Source organism: Conger conger, chromosome 13 (assembly GCF_963514075.1).
Source record: "Conger conger chromosome 13, fConCon1.1, whole genome shotgun sequence".
NCBI classification, from domain to species: domain Eukaryota; kingdom Metazoa; phylum Chordata; class Actinopteri; order Anguilliformes; family Congridae; genus Conger; species Conger conger.
Window position 1 is genome coordinate 246,146 of NC_083772.1, and position 575 is coordinate 246,720.

Here is a 575-nt window from a genome sequence, read left to right on the forward strand (position 1 = left end):
GACTCTAATACAGTCTGAGACTCTTATACAGTCTGAGACCTCTTATACAGTCTCAGACCTAATACAGTCTCAGAACTCTTATACAGTCTCAGACCTCTTATACAGTCTCAGACCTCTCATACAGTCTCAGACCTCTCATACAGTCTCAGACCTCTTATACAGTCTCAGACCTCTTATACAGTCTGAGACTCTAATACAGTCTGAGACTCTAATACAGTCTGAGACCTAATACAGTCTCAGACCTCTTATACAGTCTCAGGGACAGGGAGCGACATGACGCCCAAACTTATTTTAATGTTCTTATTTTAATGTACGGTTGATGTTCACTTGTTTATAATCATTCATGATAATTGTTCAAGTATTGTTGAAATTGAATTGATAGAGAGAGAGGGAGAGAGCGATAGAGAGAGAGGGAGTGAGAGAGGGAGAGAGAGGGAGTGAGAGAGGGAGAGAGAGAGAGAGAGAGAGAGAGAGAGAGAGAGAGAGAGAGAGAGAGGATGCCCTGCAGTTAGTGAAAGTGATTGACAGTACAGTGCTTCAGTCAGTACAGGGGCCGGTGCAGGACCCAGGCTCAC